This window comes from Petromyzon marinus, chromosome 46 (genome assembly GCF_048934315.1).
Source record: "Petromyzon marinus isolate PM22_M1 ecotype Great Lakes invasive population chromosome 46, UKy_Petmar_22M1.pri1.0, whole genome shotgun sequence".
NCBI classification, from domain to species: Eukaryota; Metazoa; Chordata; class Hyperoartia; order Petromyzontiformes; family Petromyzontidae; genus Petromyzon; species Petromyzon marinus.
Genome location: NC_133712.1, coordinates 8266582 through 8286280, shown reverse-complemented (window position 1 = coordinate 8286280; position 19699 = coordinate 8266582). Strand labels below are relative to the sequence as shown.

At 48.6% G+C, this 19699-nt stretch overlaps 1 long non-coding RNA gene across 2 annotated transcripts in view; it reads right to left on the bottom strand.

The window, feature by feature from the left end:
- The window catches only part of LOC116952282 (uncharacterized), a 62689-nt gene that overhangs the window by 28688 nt on the left and 14302 nt on the right, over positions 1 to 19699 (bottom strand). Inside the window, exon 1 of one of the 2 annotated variants that reach the window (XR_004404413.2) lies at positions 9063 to 9669. The exons of the other annotated variant lie outside the window; for it this stretch is intronic. This is a non-coding gene — a long non-coding RNA (uncharacterized LOC116952282). Of the gene's footprint in view, positions 1 to 9062; positions 9670 to 19699 lie in introns of those variants that run through there. 2 annotated transcript variants of the gene reach the window in all.

Sequence of the window (19699 nt, the reverse complement as noted above, 5' to 3'; positions counted from 1 at the left end):
TCTACCGTGTTTCAGGTCTGCTTTGTGTTCACGAATGCGGTCCGAGACATGTCGTTTGGTTTCTCCAATGTTACTCTGCGCCCAACCATATGGAAGAGGTACGTGGATGACACTTTAGTCATCTGGCCACATGGCCGGCCTGCTCTAGACCAATTCTTCGACCACATCAATTCCATACACCCAGCCATCAGATTTACCATGGAAGTCGAAAACGATGGCAAGCTACCTTTTTTGGATGTCCTGATAAAAAAGAGACATGATGGTTCAATGAGCCACTCTGTCTACAGGAAAGCTACCCATATGGATGCTTACCTGAAACCGGATTCCCACCATCATCCATCCCAAAAGAATTCCCTCATCAAGACTCTGCACCATAGAGCCCAATGCATATCCGACCAGGAACACATCGCCAGTGAACTCAAGCACGTACACCAAGCTCTTAAGGCTAATGGTTATTCCGACTACACAATCTGCAAAGCTATCACTCCACCCATGAAGAAGGACCCTCTTTAGGAGCCTTTCAAAGCCATCACTTTACCCTACATTGCGGGGATCACAAAAAAGATCTCCAAAATCTTGAATAAACACAAGATCGAGGTCCGATTCAACACATTACATAAAATCCGTGATCTGGTTCCGTCTGTAAAAGATGTGATTCCGGACATACAGTACCCTGGCGTCTACAAACTAAGTTACCTCTGTGGTAGTCGTTACATTGGAGAAACCAAACAACATGTCTCGGACCGCATTCGTGAACACAAAGCAGACCTGAAACACGGTAGGACCAACACCTCGGCCGTGGCAGATCACTGTTATAATTCAGTAGGTTCACATGACATTGACTTCTCCAAGACAGAGGTTCTTTGCAAGCCATCTGGCTAACATGAGAGATTCGTTCATGAGGCTATCCACATATACAAACAGAGACAATTTCAACCGAGAAGATGGATTCTGGCTTAGCAATCATTGGAAGGATTTGATAAACCATTTCGGGTCTTAATTGATTGATCACGCTTAAGGTGGCTTTCAGACCGCATCCATTATTTTTCGTCTCCCCCCTCCTCTTTTCCGAACATAGATGGACTTGTCCATCTGAACAAGCTGTTAAATCTCTCTCCGTGGTGCTAACGTTAAAAATAACCGCCATTTTCTTGTTGTGGTTTTCACACCTGATGATGATTGCTTGTGTTGCAGTCGTAACGTCTTGAGAATTTTATTGTTTTATATTTTTATTATTTTATTGTTTCCCTTCTACGTGACTTTACTGAAAGAACCAAGAATATAATCATTAACATTATTTTTTTTATCAACAATAATAATTAACATTATTATCAACGATGATGACAAATTACTATCCAGGTGAAAATGCATTAGCAAATTAATATGAATAGAATAATTATTTATGATAACCGATGATGATGGTGATATCTTGATTTGAAGCTTTCGTGACTGCAGGAATCCATACTCTTTGGTTCTATCGGTAAAGTGACGTAGATAGAAAAATAATAATAAATATGAAGTGAATAAATATAATGCAAATAAAAAAAATTAAAAATGATATAAAACAAAAAACACTAATGTAGACTGTAGCCTGGTTATTAAGCTGAGTGAGTGTACTGGCAGTCTGTAATGTAGACTTATTCTTCGTTCTTCCAGTAATTAAAAAAAAATACAAATATAAGCGGTCGTCATCAGGAAAAGGAGGGTTCGCCTCGAAAGGCAAATTGTTTATAAATGTTTAGAGATGGGCATAGCCCAAGTGTGTCAGCAGCATGGGCGGGGCAACTAATGTTAATGTAGCCCAAGTGTGTCAGCAGCATGGGCGGGGCAGCTTATGTTAATGTGGCCCAAGTGTGTCAGCAGCATGGGCGGAGCAGCTTATGTTAATGTAGCCCAAGTGTGTCAGCAGCATGGGCGAGGCAGCTAATGTTAATGTTGCCCAAGTGTGTCAGCAGCATGGGCGGGGCAGCTTATGTTAATATAGGAGAAAATAACGACACCGGCAGCGGGTCTACACCAATCAAAGGGCCGCCAGGCAATCATTGCACCTCGCTCCACACACCCACACTGCTGACAGTGGAGGTTGACAAGAAAACACAAATCAAGTCATGACCCAAAGTGGTTGATGACATCTTTCCAATGATTGCTGAGTTTATAACCATCCTCTTGGTTGAAATTGTGTCTGTGTCTGTATATATGGGTGGCTTCATGAACGAATCTTTGTTGATAGCCAGTAGGCTTGCACAGTACCATCCTCTTAGAGAAATCAATTTCACGTGAACCAGCCACATTAAAATGATGATCAGCCACGGCAGAAATATTGGTCCTACCGTGTTTCAGATATGCCTTATCCTCATGAACACGGTCCGAGACATGTCGCTTAGTTTCCCCAATGTAACTGCTGCCCCAGATACAGCTTAGTTTGTAGACGCCGAGATATTGCATGTCAAGAATATTGTCCTTCACAGATAGGATCAGATCACAAATTGTCTGTACTGTGTTAAATCGGACCTGGATCTTGTATTTGTTCATGATTTTGGAAATCTTTTTGGTTACCGCTGCTATGTATGGCAGCATGATGGTTTTGATTGGATACTCAGATGGCTCCTTCCTCACGGATTGGGGTGATGGCTTTGCGGATTGTATAGTCAGAATATCCATTCGCCTTGAGAGCTTGGTGTTTGACATTGCTTGACGAAGGGGTATTCTTCTTAGCCAAAGGGGGCACCACGTGGTCGAGAGGGACGCCGATCGCAGAGACGGAGCAACGGAATCGGCAGGTGTGTGGGTGCTCTAGACGGATTACAGTAGGAGGTGGCGGTGGCTTGCGAGGCCTACATCCAGCAGTGGATTGATCGTGGCTGATGATGATTATTGGTGATGTGCAAAAGAGTTATGCAAGCTGGGACCATCAGTGAGCAGAAACAAATCATTGTGTACTAATGATCATTGGTGGTGATGATGATTGCTGATGATTTGTGATGATGATTGGTGATGATTGGTGATGGTGATTGGTGATGATGATTAATGAAGGTTGATGATGATGATTGGTGAAGATGATTTTGAATGATTGATGGTGGTTATGATAATTGGTGATGATGATTGGTGATGATGATTAATGATGATTGGTGATGATGATTAGTGATGATGATTGGTAGTGATGATGATGGTGGTGATGATTTTGATTGGTGATTGATGGTAGCGATGATGATGATGCAGCTGCCCCTGTTTTGGCCCTATATACATAATCTCTCGATATACAATTAAACGAATTCTTTGGTGACGCTGCGTTGGCAGTGACTCTGCTGTGAAGAAGGGAAATCACCCGACCACATCGTCGAATACAAATTATTTTTTTATGCGAATCGACAGAGTAGATTCCATGGTAATTCCACAACAATCAAACACTGGCAATTACCCTTCGCATGTGTTCCTCCCAACGCGGATCCCACCCGTTGCTATATCGGCGTCCAATCTATAAATGTACGTGACGAGGCGATTCCCATATTCTTTGGGTCTTTCGGTGAAGTCACGTAGATAGGCTCAAAGAAAACAACAAAAAACGACGATGTTTCGATCACAACGCAAGCGGTCGTCAACAGGATGACGACCGCTTGTGTTGTGATCGAAACGTCGTTTTTCGTTGTCTTCTTTGAGCCTATCTCCGTGACTTTACCGAAAGACCCAAATAACATGAATTCCCGCAGTCGCGAAAGCTTTACGACAAGGCGATTCCCATTGAGGAACTCCGGCAGAAGGGAGCGCGACATCGGGCCGAGCTCGAGTAGACCGGAGCCTTTGCGGAAGGCGACTTCACAGAACTACAACGGAGGTGCCCTCGATTCCCCGTTGCCCACGCGAGGTGGCGTTGCGCCTACTTTTTTTTTTCCTGCACGGGCCCTGGCCTTCGAGGGTCCGGCTCGCCGCGTGGCAATCAAAAGCGAGAACATTTTCCTTGTCATCCCCGGCACACTTGATTAAACCAAACTGCGTTGGAGAGTGGGTGCGGGGTGGGGTGGGGTGGGGGGAAGTCGACGCAACGCGCAATCAGTTTGCTACACTTGAGAAATTGCTTCACGTAAAAAAAACTCTCCTACGACGTAAAACATTCTTAATTTAGAACAGGATTGGAGCACGTGTTGGAATGCCTGGCGTATAGCAATGCGCATTAAGAAGCATTGGTTTTCTATTGTCAACTGACAGGGCGCGTTCAACACAACCCCGGGAAGTGTGCGATAAAAGCGCTGGAGGAGATGCGTGGAATTAGTGACGGAAAGAGGAGCACGTGGACGAGAGGACACGCGCAGGTTCAGGACATCCTTCAACGTGTTAAGAAAAGTAAATGGGCTTGGGGAGAAGGGACGGTGATGCTGAAGATGACCAACGGTCGAAAATAAAACGCGTTCGAGAGAGTCCGAGAGAGAGAGTCAGAGAGAGAGAGAATCCGAGTGAGAGAGAGTCCGAGAGAGAGAGAGAATCCGAGAGAGAGAGTCAGAGAGAGAGAATCCGAGAGAGAGAGTCCGAGAGAGAGAGGGAATCCGAGAGAGAGAGAGAGTCAGAGAGAGAGTCAGAGAGAGAGAATCCGAGAGAGAGTCCGAGTGAGAGAGAGTCCGAGAGAGAGTCAGAGAGAGTCAGAGAGAGAGAGTATCCGAGAGAGAGTCCGAGTGAGAGAGAGTCCGAGAGAGAGAATCCGAGAGAGATAGTCAGAGAGAGAGAGAGAGAATCCGAGAGAGAGTCCGAGTGAGAGAGAGTCCGAGAGAGAATCCGAGAGAGAGAGAGTCAGAGAGAGAGATAGAGAATCCGAGAGTCCGAGTGAGAGAGAGTCCGAGAGAGAGTCAGAGAGAGAGAGAGTCCGAGAGAGAATCCGAGTGAGAGAGAGTCCGAGAGAGAATCCGAGAGAGAGAGTCAGAGAGAGGGAGAGATAGAGATAGATAGAGAGAGGGAGATAGAGAGAGATAGAGAGTCCGAGTGAGAGAGAGAGTCCGAGAGAGAGTCAGAGAGAGAGAGAGAATCCGAGAGAGAGAATCCGAGAGAGAGAGAGAATCCGAGAGAGAGAGAATCCGAGAGAGAGTCCGAGTGAGAGAGAGAGAGTCCGAGTGAGAGGGAGAGAATCCGAGAGAGAGAGTCTGAGAGTAGTCCGATCGTCCACTGTGGAGATGGAGCGATGAAGTCAGCTCCACTGTATGGAGGCGCTGGGTGGATTGTGACATCGCAGGATGCGTGAGGGATGTAGACAGATTGAAGATTTCATCCAGCAGTGGATTGATCGTGGCTGATGCTGATGATGAAATATGAAACGAGCCCTTAATATAATGCGCGAGAATTCACCACCAGATGTGGCTGGTGATTGAGAGAGGTTGGCCTCAGTTTGCGATAATGCAAACAGCTGTGAACCATTTCGTGTAGAAGTCATAGCCTTGCCGGGCATCGCCAGCGAGCAGGCGGACGGATCGCACCCCAATCACAAGCGGAAAGAGCTCTCATAGAATACGGTTCAGACATTCCCGCAATGAAAGCCACGCGGAAATTATTTAGTAAAGATGGGGGTTTTTTACCCATTAATTATTTTTATTTTTTCCACGTTCACGTTTAAGCGAATTGGACTTGGGTTCCATCTCCCGGCATGGCAGAAATATTCTTAACCCCCCCCTTCTCCTCTTCTCCCCCCTTCCCTCCACCCCCTCCACCCCCTTCCCTCCACCCCCTCCACCTCCTCCACCCCCTTCCCTCCGCCCCCCTTACCTCCACCCCCCTTACCTCCACCCCCTTCCCTCCACCCCTCTTCCCTCCACCCCCTTCCCTCCACCCCCACCTTCCCTCCACCCCCCCCCTTCCCTCCACCCCCCCCTTCCCTCCACCCCCCCCTTCCCTCCACCCCCACCCCCCTTCCCTCCACCCTCTTCCCTCCACCCCCTCCACCCCCTTCCCTCCACCCCCTTCCCTCCACCCCCTCCGCCCCCTTCCCTCCACCCTTTTCCCTCCACCCCCTCCACCCCCTTCCCTCCACCCTCTTCCCTCCACCCCCTCCACCCCCTTCCCTCCACCCCTCCACCCCCTTCCCTCCACCCTCTTCCCTCCACCCCCTCCACCCTCTTCCCTCCACCCCCTCCACCCCCTCCACCCCCTTCCCTCTACCCTCTTCCCTCCACCCCCTCCACCCCCTTCCCTCCACCCCCTCCACCCCCTTCCCTCCACCCCCTTCCCTCCACCCCCTTCCCTCCACCCCCTCCGCCCCCTTCCCTCCACCCTCTTCCCTCCACCCCCACCCCCCCTTCCCTCCACCCCCTCCACCCCCTCCACCCCCTTCCTTCCACCCCCTCCACCCTCTTCTCTCCACCCCCTCCACCCCCTTCCCTCCACCCCTTTCCCTCCACCCTCCCCCACTGCTTCTGCCGACCCAGCGGTGCAAACGGGGTACACCATTTTCTGGGTCGTGTTCGGTGGGGTCAAAATGTGTGGGCGCTTCCAATCTCTTGCAGCAAGTCCTGGTGGCGTGCCTGGTGGACCAAGGTCCCTCCGAGAGGAGCGCTCGAGAGAAGGCGCCCCAGGCACTTCCTGCGACAGCGGCACGAACGCCGCAGCTGCAGGGCGTCGGCAACATTCCACATTCATTTCGTTTTCTCTACTCCGGAGTGTGAATGCAGATGACCTTTAACAATGCATATTAATTGGCATGGGTTTTATGTATTTTTTTTTACGATGTTCGTAAATGCCAACATCTGCCGGGTAGAGCAACTCGTAAAAGATTACACCAAAGGATGCCCTGCGATTGGCACATTATTTTCTAATTAACCAACACGTGTTCTGTGGCTCGAACCCTCGCGTCTCACCATTTTGTCCTCACATTAAAACGTAACAAAATATATATAGAAAACACGCTTTTGAAATCATCACATTTGTCGTTGCTAAATCGCGTACGAACTTTCTGCAGCATTTAACTTGCTGCGATTACAAAATGGTCATCGTCTCCCCGCCAGAATGAAACAAAAATTGCCAAAAAAAACAAACCTTTAGCGGCAGGTGACAAAACTGAACTGGGGTTCATGGGTGCACGCTCGAAACATTGCGTCGACGCAGGGTAAATGGGCTCGGGCAGGATACGTCGCTGGGAAGGATGACGGCGCACGGTGGTCGAGACTGAAGACAGAGTGGCAGCCAAATGATGGAACAGGCAAAGGAGTAACATCCGCCGTGGAAGTGAAAGAATGCAATCCGCACAGCTGCGAGATGGACTGTTGCGTGGCACCCCCGTGAGAGATTGCGATCTCATCCCAGCAGTTGATAGATCGTGGCTCATGATGAAGGCGCTAACCCTGCCCACGCCCGGCCCAAATCAAGATCACGAGTTGACTCGAGGGTTGATTCTGTGCTCGTAACGTCGCGGTGAACGGCGTGGTGGCTTCTCGTGGAGTCACGAGACTCGTGGGCTCGTTCCACCACTTGGAAGAGCGTGCATCGCGATATTAAGAAGAACGGTCGATGCATTGATGCACGATGGTTGGGTCACGTGGTATCTTCATGACGAAATTCTCGTCGTTAACTCTCCACCGCCCGCCAAGATTGTCAAGTCTTTAAAGCAACGACTTCCAGACGCCCGTGTCTTTAGCAAACTCTACACCGATGAAGGTGGACGAAGGCTTCTCACGACCGAGTTTGGCATCGACACGCAGCGTCGCTTTGCTCAAAAAGTGCGTTGATCTTCGTCAGGTCATGCGCAGTCAGTCCTCTCAAAAGTCGGTCCGGCTTCGCTTTCAGATTTAAACTCCAAAAGCGTTCCGCCAGCAATCGTCATGCACCTGCACGAACTTCAGGGCTACTCGTGGCAAGGGTCAGTTGCGAGCGTTCGTCTCTGCACCGGCGGACGCGGTGATGCGATCGGCGTGATGAGTGAGGTAGGAGCGAGCAAAACTTACGGTGTCGCAGACATCGCGGATTCGACTAATGGCCACGCAATGTGGGAATTGGCACGTGAAACGCATTTCTCGTGCAGAGAGAGAGAGATAGAGACAGAGAGATATAGAGACAGAGAGAGACACACCGAGATAGATAAGACACTTAGATATACACACACAAAGACAAACATAGCATTCACATGATGTTGGGGCAAGCACTGTTAGCGAGCACCTATGAAAGTCCGGAACGGCACCCGGCCGCCTTTGCCTCCCCAATCCCGATGCGGAGGCACCGCACCGGATACAGTCCTCGTGTGAGGCCGAGTCGAGGTGAGGCCCAGAACTCGCTTCAAGATACTCGTCAGCGGGCGTTGGGCGCGAGGAGCGGGAATCAAACTCGGGTGGTGATGGGTCGGTGAATGAGCGAAGTCGTCGTCGTTAATATTTTTGCGTCTTTTAAATTCCGTCACCCTCTTCGGCACACCACGACCGGTGACTTCAACCGCGAGCGACAACTCCGTGGCCTTAGCTATGATGATGCGTAACGATGGCTCCGGCATTTGGCATTAATACAGAGAAGCTCCGCTCCCCCCAACCACCCACTGCTTTTCCCCGAAATTACACGGAGCCCGCTCCGGTAATGATCGCTCACTAACTTGGCGAGAGACACAACGGCCGGGCCAGCGTGTGAAATACGATGCCAAACGTGTGTGGGGGGGGGGTGGGGGCAGTTTCAGGGTTGAAAAGAGGGGAGAAAAATTAACGTTACAGTATTGGGCTCTATGTATGACCTGGCATCTGCAGAGTTGCCACGTGGCATGGCAACATCCACCCACCCACGCGCCCGAGAGGACACACGTGCGATGGAGATTGATGAACTGGCCAAGCGGATCAAACGTGAAACTAATTGTCACAGGCCTACGCGTGATTGTAGAGGTTTGTTTTTTTGCTGTATATTTAATTCTATATTATTTTTAATAACGCCAGAACAGTCGATTAGGGAAGGTCCAAATATCCCAAGCAAGCCCGCTCTTGTTTTTTTTTATTATCATTAGCCAGATTCGATCCACTGCTGGATGGAAGTCGATCCATCGCTGGGTGGAAGTTGATCCACTGCAGGATGAAGGCCTCTCTGTGTCATTACCCCCCCCCCCCCCCCCGGTAACGAACCTGTGACGCCACATTCCATCTCCCTCCTGGGAATTGCTCCAGTGTTGACTCAATCCTCTGCCCTCTCAGCCACCATCGGGGCAGCCGCGGGCGCCGGGACACTCCCCTGGGGTGATGCAAGAAAAGAAGTCACCACCCAGCAAGGATAGATATAGGAGGCGCTAAGATGTTGAAACGCCAAAATAGAGACCGATTATCACGAGGCATCTGCATTAACCACACATCGTGGTTAAAACACTCGAACAGGCGGGCACCTATATACTCTGTGGTGCTTTCGGTAAAGTCACGTAGGTATAAAATAAAAAAATATATAAAAATTATACCCACGTGACTTTACCGAAAGAACCACAGAGTATGGATTCCTGCAGTCACGAAAGCTTCAAATGAAGCGTGCACCTGGTAATAATGTTCTTGAAACCGATTTGGCCTACAGACTTGACGCTCTGCAATAGGCGCTGGGTTTTCATAACACCTCCCGTTCTATTACCGACGAGGGTAACAGGTCCCTGCAGGGTGGGCTGGTAGGAACATTGGAATTTTGCGCAATTTTATTTTTATAGCCCAACAGCACGAGATTTCACTTCGTTAAAGTATTGAAAAGGGACGGACGGACGGACACATTAATCTATTGCAGGCTGGTACACTCAGTTTACAACTTCGTTCCTACCAGTATAAACGCCTCTTCTTTCTCTCGTCATCTTGAATGCCGGCAACACGAGGGAGGGGTCCGTCCCATAGATATCCCCCTGCCAGTTTCACCGGTTTGGGGCACCAATCGTCGTGGCAATCCATCATCTTTTGCGTCTGTGCTTTGTCTCCTCTATCGCTGATTCTGCTGATGGCGGATTGTTTACGACAGACAGCTACCTTGGTTCTGGCGTGCGGGACCCTGTGGGTTTGTGTCGATTGAGTATTCAAGTTTTCATTTTTGTTGCATTTGTTACACGAATGATGATGCCGATCCCGTTGAGCCAGTTGCCCGGCTATTTTTTTTAACACGGGGAGCTCCATGTTGGCACGTGATCACAGCAGCAGCAGCAGCAACAACAAAGACAAATAAAAATGCATCAACATTGCAGAGAATGAGTGCATGGTGGCCCTTCTAATTACACGGCGTGATTACAGTTCGCTAGGAACTCTTCATATCCGTGACGAAGTGGAAGCTGCTGCTGCTGCTGGTCGTGACACCGAGCGGCTCCACCGTCTCTGCTGACCTCGGCAATAAACCTCGAGGATCGGACAGCCGGACATCCTCCACCCCCCTCCCCCCCCCCCACGGCGTGGCTGCTCTGCCCGCACGGCGGACAACCGCTCATCCTCTCCGGTGCAAACGTTGCCAGCACGTTCGAGTATAACGTTAGGAACACGCGTTCGAATGTGACGTTAGCAACACGCGAGAGGACAACGTTAGTGGCACGTTAGAGTGAAACGTTACCAACACGTTAGAGGATAACAGCTGCGATGACTCGCGACCCTCGAACGTACCAAACCGCAGCACGGCGGCCCCGGTCACCGTGCCGCCGTTCGTTTGTCGTCGCTGAAAGGCGCCTTGCTAGAATCAGAGTCGTGCGAAGGCGCAGTAGCGCCCTGCGAGTGCCCGCCCGTCCGTGTGCCCACTCCACGGCTGGCCGAGCGTGCGGGCCGCCTCTACAGCCACAACGCTCAGACGACAACTCCCGTTCACCCGTCGGTCCATTCACATTTACGCGTGCGCGGAATAAACAACAACAACAACAAAAAACCCATAACCGTTTTAGCGTTCATTCGTTGACCGTTCGTCCCATTTGAACAACAACAACAACTTTAGTCTCAATGACATACCTCTCTGCTGGCTTCTCTACGTGCGCGTTGCCAAGAGGGGCCCATCGCCCGAAACGTCATCTATTATACACTTCACATGTTAAGGCCGCGGTGTTACTAATGAGGAATGTGTTGAGTTGTTATGTTAGCGGCAGAGCCGTCCCGAGGGTAACAGTGAATTGGGGCGACTGCCCCGGGCTCTTCTGTTTGGGGGGCCCTGCGTTTCGATGTCACGGAGTCGTTTGGTTTAGTTTTCAGGCGTCAGGCGGCCCACAAACAACCTTGTTCTGGTCTCGATGCACCATCATCATACACGTCGATGAAACTCTGTGTCGATGATGCTGTTGACTGGTGGCCTCCCTTTCTCTCAGTCTCCACCCAAGGGTCCCAATCGCTCGGCGCAATTCTGTTCGAGACGCGCGCAAAAAGGGAGCCCTCCTCTGGCTTCTCGCTACGGGGAACAACAACAACAACATCAACAACAACATCAACAACAACATCAACAACAACATCAACAACAACATCAACAACAACATCAACAACAACATCAACAACATCAACAACAACATCAACAACATCAACAACATCAACAACATCAACAACAACATCAACAACAACATCATCAACAACATCAACAACAACAACATCAACAACAACATCAACATCATCAACAACATCAACAACAACATCAACAACAACATCAACAACAACATCAACAACATCAACAACAACATCAACAACATCAACAACAACAACATCAACAACATCAACAACAACATCAACAACAACATCAACAACAACATCAACAACAACATCATCAACAACATCAACAACAACAACATCAACAACAACATCAACAACAACATCATCAACAACAACAACACCATCAACAACAACATCAACAACAACATCAACAACAACATCAACAACATCAACATCATCAACAACATCAACAACAACATCATCAACAACATCAACAACAACAACAACATCAACAATATCAACAACAACATCAACAACAACATCAACAACATCAACAACAACATCAACAACAACATCAACAACATCAACAACAACATCAACAACAACATCAACATCAACAACAACAACAACATCAACAACATCAACAACAACATCAACAACAACAACATCAACAACAACATCAACAACAACATCAACAACATCAACAACAACATCAACAACACAAAAATAGCCGAAGATTGGCGGAGACCGGGAGCGGTGGGCACAAAGCGAGTGGGCGGGGTGGCCCGAGAGAGAGGAAGCACGTGTGTGTGTGTACACGTGTGTGTGTGTGTACACGTGTGTGTGTGTGTGTACACGTGTGTGTGTGTGTACACGTGTGTGTGTGTGTACACGTGTGTGTGTGTGTGTACACGTGTGTGTGTGTGTGTACACGTGTGTGTGTGTGTACACGTGTGTGTGTGTACACGTGTGTGTGTGTGTACACGTGTGTGTGTGTACACGTGTGTGTGTGTGTACACGTGTGCGTGTGTGTACACGTGTGTGTGTGTGTACACGTGTGTGTGTGTACACACGTGTGTGTGTGTACACGTGTGTGTGTGTACACGTGTGTGCGTGTGTGTACACGTGTGTGTGTACACGTGTGTGCGTGTGTGTACACGTGTGTGTGTACACGTGTGTGTGTGTGTACACGTGTGTGTGTGTGTGTGTACACGTGTGTGTGTGTGTGTGTACACGTGTGTGTGTGTGTACACGTGTGTGTGTGTACACGTGTGTGTGTGTGTACACGTGTGCGTGTGTGTACACGTGTGTGTGTGTGTACACGTGTGTGTGTGTGTACACACGTGTGTGTGTACACACGTGTGCGTGTGTACACACGTGTGTGTGTGTACACGTGTGTGTGTGTACACGTGTGTGTGTACACGTGTGTGTGTGTGTGTACACGTGTGTGTGTGTACACGTGTGTGTGTGTGTACACACGTGTGTGTGTGTACACGTGTGTGTGTGTGTACACACGTGTGCGTGTGTACACACGTGTGCGTGTGTACACGTGTGTGTGTGTGTACACGTGTGTGTGTACACGTGTGTGTGTGTATATGGGTGCGTGTGTGTGTGTACACACACACGTGTGTGTGTGTGTACGTGTACACACGTGTGTGTGTACACGTTGTGTTACACGTGTGTGTACTCGTGTGTGTGTACACGTGTGTGTGTGCACGTGTTTGTGTGCACCTGTTTGTGTACACGTGTGTGTGTACAACGTGTGTGTGTGTACACGTGTTTGTGTGTACACGTGTTTGTGTACACGTGTGTGTGTGTACACGTGTGTGTGTACACGTGTGTACACGTGTGTGTGTGTGTGTACACGTGTGTTACACGTGTGTGTGTGTGGAGCGGTAGTGTAGCAGCGGTGAGCGCGCTGCGCTACGAACTTGGGTCCCGGGTTCGATTCCCGCTCACGGCCACCAACACCCAGTGACGATTATCTGAACCGGTCGTGGACCTCCCCTAGGTAGACTCAGCCTTAAATGAGTACTGCATGTTAGTTGAACTTCTTCCGTACCTACGTAGCCAACCGTGCTCATTGAAGGTGGTGGTACTGGGAAAAGCAGGATATGTTAGAAATAAAATAAAATAAAACAAATCACGACGTTTCGGGCGCAACACAAGCGTCCGTCATCAGGTGGGACAACCACAGCAAGAAAAAAACTTGTTGGAGTGGGCGAGTCGCTTTCGACAATGGGCCCAGCAGCGTTTGGCGCCGGTGTGCCCCATGTATTTTAATGTTTAAGTGCTGCCTTGTTGCTGTTGTTGTTTGCTATCGATTCTAATCCATGCGGCCCGATGCTAGAGTTTGCATGCAACGAGTTCACCCTCAATTGTCCGTGATGGATTATCCGGCCTGTGCTTTACAAATTGACATTTTTTTTACGAGCTCGCTTCTTCTCTTGTCACTGGGGTCAGTGACGCTGTGTCCGCATGACCGCAACACGTCGACTAGCGAACCCGATCATAGCTTAGTAAGCAATAAGACAGGCGACAATTCCTCCTTCCCCCCCCATTCAACAGAGGTAACCAATGCGGTGTACATCTGTGTATGTAAATGAGCTCAAGCCTCTCGTAGGTCACGTTACTTCTGTGTTACCCCCCGCTCCACTATGAATCTCCCCTCTCTCCCCGCCCCCTGTGAAAACAGATGCCGCTCTTCCCTACTCCTATCATGATCACCCTCTTTCATTCCCAACATTGTGGCCCGGTCATCCCTTCTCCTCCTCTCTCCCTGCTGCTCGTCTTGAGCCGTGCCCTCTTTGTCTGTCTTGAGGACTTCCGTCCCGGCATCCCTTCCCTCGCCCGCTCATCTGCTGCCGCTCAGCGCCTCTGACTCCTTCTCGCCTTGCCGTGGTGCGGTGCCACGGGTACAACATTTTATCTTCCCTTTATAGTGGCATCCAAATCAGGCGCGGAGCCAGGGGGGGTGACAGGGGTTGACATTCTGCGTGTAAGTGTACGACACTCGGTCTGGCGGACTCCGTGCAACTGCATCGTCAGAGTGTGTCGCCAACCGATGGTGTCTAGTTCAACAGCCTGACTCTCTCTTAATCATTCTTGAAATTAACATTTGTTGAATGTCACCCCGGCCTGAAATCCTGGCTCCGCCCCTGATCCCAATGTACATCATGTCTTGTTGCATTATCTGTGTTTTCTGTTGTGTCTGGGCCACATCTTCCCTGCATTAACCCCGGATGATCGAGAGCTGACTGTATAACTTGGAATGTCCTCAGAGCTGTGCGTTGTCATGTCGGTGGAGGCGTGCTGGCACAAGTTGTGGAATTTAATAACTGGTGACTGCATTGAGTTAGGATGGGGCGAGGCTACGATGATGTTGTTATGCGTGCTACGGTTTTTAAATGTTCATCGCTGTGAAATATTACAATATGGAATGTAGCATGTCACAGCTGGCTAGAGATTTGCACGGTTTTGAATTTAAATTCGGAGGCCTAATTCTTATACAATCTCAAAAGCTAAGCAAACATTGGGCCCGGTTTAGGTCTGGAATGGAATTCTTCCCAGGGATAGACACGAGGTAGTCTTGGGCTGCAGCGAGATGGCTGTACATCAATGGATTTTTGAATCTATCTGTGGGAAGATTTGAGTATCCCCCCCCTCCGCCCTGTGTGTGGGGTTCCTGCGGGTACTCTGCGTTCTTCCCGCAAGGCGTACTGTCGTGAATGGAATTGGCCAAACAACTCAATGCGAGACCCTCCTGAAAATGGGACATGAGGCTCCTGGATAATAAAAAAGGCCAACATTCTATGGTTATTGCTGTGAAATAGTTCACTGTAAAACACAGCAACGTCTTAGTTTGACAAAAGTAAGTTATGCAATAGTATTCTTTGGGTCTTTCGGTAAAGTCACGTAGATAGGTTCAAAGAAGTAAGCTATGGATTGTAATGTCAGAGTTGCGATCGTCTATGCGAGGGGTTCTTCACCTTTACTACAGCCTTGCACCCCTTCGCTTCCCAATCGTACATTTGTTTTTACAAGGTTAATAAATACATCGGTTTTATGAAACAAAGTAGTTGTTAATTACGCGCACGCCCGTGCTTGAATTGTGTTTCGATGATTTAACTTCTAAAGAAATCTCCAATGTCTCGCACGCTCAGAAAGGGCATCTCGCATCCCCAGGGGGTGCGTGGACCCCCAGCTTAAGAACTCACCGATATATGCTATGTGTCGTAATGCGTAATGGGAGCGAGTACGCTATGGACGACGTGTAAGGGCACCGATCGTGTACGCTATGATGCGTGCAATGGATTGTAAAACAGCAGGACTCCAAAAATCCAATCAAATCGGCGAATGATGATTACCCACGGCAACAATTGAAATCCACAGGATGGGTTGATCCTGAAATCCACAGGACGGGTTGATCCTGAAATCCGCGAAAATGGAATCTCTTCCGGGAACGGATCATTCCTCCCGAAATTCGCGGCAGACTGCATCGGTGTATTTTAATAATTGATTATACTGGTAGGAACGAAGTTGTAAACTGAGTGTACCAGCCTGCAATAGATTAATGTGTCCGTCCGTCCGTCCCCTTTCAATACTTTAACGAAGTGAAATCTCGTGCTGTTGGGTGTAAAATCAGCAATAGACAGCGCAGAGACTTGATATGTCTTATACTGGTAGGAATAAGGATTTCACCATTCCATTCCTCTACAGAGGTTAATTTGTCCGAAGAACCCTCAACGATTTTGAGGGCAAAAAGGTGGGAAGACGCTCTCAATTTGCACAATTTTACGTAACAATGTCATAAAATTGCGCAAAATTCCGATGTTCCTACCAGCCCACCCTGCCGGGATCTGTTATTTTACGTAAAAGCGCCGCGCGTTGGAAAAATAATCGGCGGTCAGTTTCTTTGCAATGCAAACTCCATTCTTCACTTATTTGGGCTTGGGGTCAAAGTTACAGGATTTTTAATTTTGACTAAAAACTTTCGTGAATGCAGGAATTCACGTAGATAAAAATAAAAAAATAAAGTGAAATAAAAAATATAATAAAACGCTAATGTAGACTGTAGCCTGGTCCTTAACCTCGGAGTGTGTACTGGCAGTCTATAATGTACACTGTAGCCTGGTTTTAAAGCTGGTGAGCATATTGGCAGTCTATAATGTAGACTGTAGCAATGGTTATTAAACTGAGTGAGCGTAATAGCAGTCTATAATGTAGACTTATTCTTGCTTCTTTCAGTGATTTAAATATAATAAAAATGTAAAATACAAATAGAAATAAAGACAAATACCACGACGTTTCGATCGCAACACAAGTGGTCGTCATCAGGAAAAGGGGGTTAGCCTCTAAAGGCAAATTGTTTATAAAGGTTTACAGATGGGCATAGCCCAAGTGTGTCAGCAGCATGGGCGGGGCAGCTTATGTTAATGCGGCCCAAGTGTGTCAGCAGCATGGGCGGGGCAGCTTATGTTAATGTGGCCCAAGTGTGTCAGCAGCATGGGCGGGGCAACTAATGTTAATGTAGCCCAAGTGTGTCAGCAGCATGGGCGGGGCAGCATATGTTAATGTGGCCCAAGTGTGTCAGCAGCATGGGCGGGGCAGCTAATGTTAATGTTGCCCAAGTGTGTCAGCAGCATGGGCGGGGCAGCTTATGTTAATGTTGCCCACCAAGTGTGTCAGCAGCATGGGCGGGGCAGCTAATGTTAATGTTGCCCAAGTGTGTCAGCAGCATGGGCGGGGCAGCTTATGTTAATATTGCCCAAGTGTGTCAGCAGCATGGGCGGGGCAGCATATGTTAATGTGGCCCAAGTGTGTCAGCAGCATGGGCAGGGCAGCTAATGTTAATGTTGCCCAAGTGTGTCAGCAGCATGGGCGGGGCAGCTTATGTTAATGTAGCCCACCAAGTGTGTCAGCAGCATGGGTGGGGCAGCTAATGTTAATATTGCCCAAGTGTGTCAGCAGCATGGGCGGGGCAGCTTATGTTAATGTGGCCCAAGTGTGTCAGCAGCATGGGCGGTGCAGCTAATGTTAATGTTGCCCAAGTGTGTCAGCAGCATGGGCGGGGCAGCTAATGTTAATATTGCCCAAGTGTGTCAGCAGCATGGGCGGGGCAGCTTATGTTAATGTGGCCCAAGTGTGTCAGCAGCATGGGCGGGGCAGCTAATGTTAATGTTGCCCAAGTGTGTCAGCAGCATGGGCGGGGCAGCTTATGTTAATGTAGCCCACCAAGTGTGTCAGCAGCATGGGCGGGGCAGCTAATGTTAATATAGGAGAAAGCAATGCCAACGCAGTGGGTCTACACCAATCAAAGGGCCGCCAGGCAATCATTTGCACCTCGCTCCACATACCCACACTGCTGACGGTGGAGGTTGACAAGAAAACACAAATCAAGTCATGACCCAAAGTGGTTGATGACATATTTCCAATGATTGCTGAGTGTATAACCATCCTCTCAGTTGAAATTGTGTCTGTGTCTGTATATATGGGTGGCTTTGTGAACGAATCTTTGTTGATAGCCAGTAGGCTTGCACAGTACCATCCTCTAAGAGAAATCAATTTCACGTGAACCAGCCACATTAAAATAATGATCAGCCACGGCAGAAATATTGGTCCTACCGTGTTTCAAATCTGTCTTATGCTCACGAACACAGTCCGAGACATGTCGCTTAGTTTCCCCAATGTAACTGCTGCCGCAGATACAGCTTAGTTTGTAGACGCCGGGATATTGCATGTCAGGAATCTTGTCCTTCACAGATGGGATAAGATCACGAATTTTTATGTACTCTGTTAAATTGGACCTGGATTTTGTGTTTGTTCATGATTTTGGAAATATTTTTGGTTACCCCTGCTATGTAAGGCAAGGCGATGGTTTTGATTGGATCCTCAGATGGCTCCTTCCTCATGGTTGAGGTGATGGATTTGCAGATTGTGTAGTCAGAATATCCATTCGCCTTGAGAGCTTGGTGTACGTGTTTGAGTTGACTGGTTAATTGTTCATGGTCGGATATACAGTGAGCTCTATGGTGTAGCGTTTTGATGAAGGAATTCTTATGGAATGGATGAATGGTGGTGGGAATCAGGTTTTAGGTAGGCGTCAGTATGAGTTACTTTCCTGTAGATAGAATGGCTCATTGAGCCATCTGGTCTCTTTTTGATTCGGACATCCGATAAAGGTAGCATGGCATCCTTTTCTACCTCCATGGTGAATTTGATGGCTGGGTGTATGGAATTGATGTGGTTGAGGAATTGGTTAAGAGCCGGTCGGCCATGTGGCCAGATGACAAACGTGTCATCCACCTACCTGGCGTTGTTCTTTTTTCACCCATGCTGCTGTCACACTTGGGCCACATTAACATAAGCTGCCCCGCCCATGCTGCTGACACACTTGGGCTACATTTAAATCAGCTGCCCCGCCCATGCTGCCGACACACTTGGTGGCCTACATTAACATTAGCTGCCACTCCCATGCTGCTGACACACTTGGGCTACATTAACATAAGCTGCCCCGCCCATGCTGCTGACACACTTGGGCCACATTAACATCAGCTGCCACGCCCATGCTGCTGACACACTTGGGCCACATTAACATAAGCTGCCCCGCCCATGCTGCTGACACACTTGGGCTACATTAACATTAGCTGCCCCGCCCATGCTGCCGACACACTTGGGGGGCTACATTAACATCAGCTTCCCCGCCCATGCTGCTGACACACTTGGGCCACATTAACATAAGCTGACACTCCCATGCTGCTGACACACTTGGGCCACATTAACATTAGCTGCCCCGCCCATGCTGCTGTGATGGTGTGTGCTATGAATTGTAATAAGCGATAGCTGTGATAGAGTGTGCTATGGATTGTAATAAGCGATAGCTGTCATGGTGTGTGCTATGGATTGCAATACGTGATAGCTGTCATGGTGTGTGCTATGGATTGTGATACATGATAGCTCTGATAGAGTGTGCTATGGATTGTAATAAGCGATAGCTGTGATGGCGTGTGCTATGGATTGTAATACGTGATAACTGTGATAAAGTGTGCTATGGATTGTGATATGTGACAGCTGTGATAGAGTGTGCTATGAATTGTAATAAGCGATAGCTGTGATGGTGTGTGCTATGGATTGTAATAAGCGATAGCTGTGATAGAGTGTGCTATGGATTGTAATAAGCGATAGCTGTGATAGAGTGTGCTATGGATTGTAATAAGCGATAGCTGTCATGGTGTATGCTATGGATTGCAATACGTGATAGCTGTCATGGTGTGTGCTATAAATTGTGATACATGATAGCTGTGATAGAGTGTGCTATGGATTGTAATAAGTGATAGCTGTGATGGCGTGTGCTA